A 1,945-nucleotide genomic window follows, 5' to 3' on the forward strand; every position below is an offset into this window, starting at 1 on the left:
AGCCAAAAACAAGATGGCGGTGCCTATGGCACCTCTGGGAGAACTGGTTCAGGGTGTTGCAGACCTGGGTCACTGCCAATTCCAGTGACCCACACCACCAAGCTACTACCGGTTCGGCCGAAACGGTCCAAACTAGTAGAAACCCACCCCTGTTCTGGATTGAAAGGATTTACCAGTGACAGCACCGTTGCCAGATTGCTAAAAATAATCTTCAAGGAGGCTTTCACATCCCCCTCCACATTCAATATAATCTATAAGCTGAACAATTTAATTGAAAAACAAACTGAAATCTTTTAGAAGGGAAAAATAAAAACAGAAAAAAATACAGTAACATGATTGCATAAGTGTGCACATCAGTGGTGGGTTTCGAATTGTTTTCCTAGTGCTTTGCTCATATGCGTGCAATGCTTCTGCACATTCTCAGAAGCGTCCGGTCAGGTGGCCAGAGCCTCCCGCTGCCGCTACTACCAGTCACCCGATCCAGGCCAAACCGCAGCAACCTACCTCTGTTCATATCCTCTTATAAGTAGGGATGTAACTGTTTTCAGAATTAGCCAATCACATTCAAAGTGATGTTAAATAGTTGGTCAGTACATACCTGCCATCAGTTAAAATTATTCTGATCAAGCCCATATAATCTTCACTAGGTCTTCTCTGATATTTACTCAGCTGCCTCTTCCAGCAGAAGCCATGGTCTGCAAAGAGCTTACAAAGCATTAAAGCATTAAAGCATTAATTCGCCATTTTTCTGGGATAATTGATCCCTGGGCCCCAACAACACTGTCAAGCGCTGTCAAGAAAGAGGCTTTTGGCCGCTACGACAGTATGTCCGCCATTAAAATGGCCAATTAATGGATTAAGATATCTTGAATTAGATGGGATTGAGGGCAGCTGCCATGAAGAACAGGCAAACTTCAATTTAAACCCACCAGGTTTCCCTCAAGCGGGAATTCTCGTCTTTGCCTGTCCTAATTCAAACACTTTCCTTTCCTTTTTGGATCACATTCTCTTCAGCCGATCAAGAGGCGTGCTGGGAATCAAACCCAGTTCGGGGTTGAGGAAAAAAGTGCCGGTCATCCTCACCAATCCCTCGTGGCCGCTGATTAGAGCTCTGCCTCTAATGGAGGACATACCACCAGAGCAGCCAAAAGCCTCTTTCTTGAAAGCGCTGTCAAGAAAGAGGCTTTGGGCTGCTCCCAGCGGTATGTCCGCCATACACACACACACACACACACACACACACACACACACACACACACACACCAAAGAATCCCAGACAAACAAACAAGCAGCTTCCCCACCATGGACTTTGTTCTTAACTGACAGCGGGCAAAGGGAATAGAGGGAGATAGTAGTGAGGCTGCCTTTTGCGGGGAGAGCAGGAGCTTGGCCAACTGCGGAAAGGTGCCCTGGGGATTGGGAAATAAAGGGCCAGCCCGTGCACCAGCAGAGATGGGTAAAACACACACACACACAAACACAAATTACTTACAATAATACAAATTACAATTACTTACAAATTATAATAATTTTCAATTCCTCCCCCCTTCCTCTGTCCCATATACCTTTTCCAGCTGTTTCACGGAGGATTTCAACTCTGCTCTTGTCTGCCATGATGAAAATGTAAAAAATGTAAAAAGAAAAAGGCAAAGTCAGGCTGGATTAGCTGCTGCCAGAGTCTCCAATGGATGACTCTGCTTAACTGTTTAAAAAAAGCCTCTAAAAAAAGTGCCCTCTACAGGAGGAGGCGAGAGAACCACGTGCCTCCTCTACATAAGATATTTTTCACCTTTTAACCCTTGCTTAATTCTGCTCAAGTGATCATAAAGATAGACTAAAGGAGGCACGTGGTTCTCTCACCTCCTCCTGCAGAGGGCACTTTTTTTAGAGGCTTTTTTAAACAGTTAAGTACTAAGCAGAGTCATCCACTGTGACTCTGGCAGCA

The sequence above is a fragment of the Thamnophis elegans genome, chromosome Z, assembly GCF_009769535.1.
Source record: "Thamnophis elegans isolate rThaEle1 chromosome Z, rThaEle1.pri, whole genome shotgun sequence".
Lineage (NCBI taxonomy): Eukaryota > Metazoa > Chordata > Lepidosauria > Squamata > Colubridae > Thamnophis > Thamnophis elegans.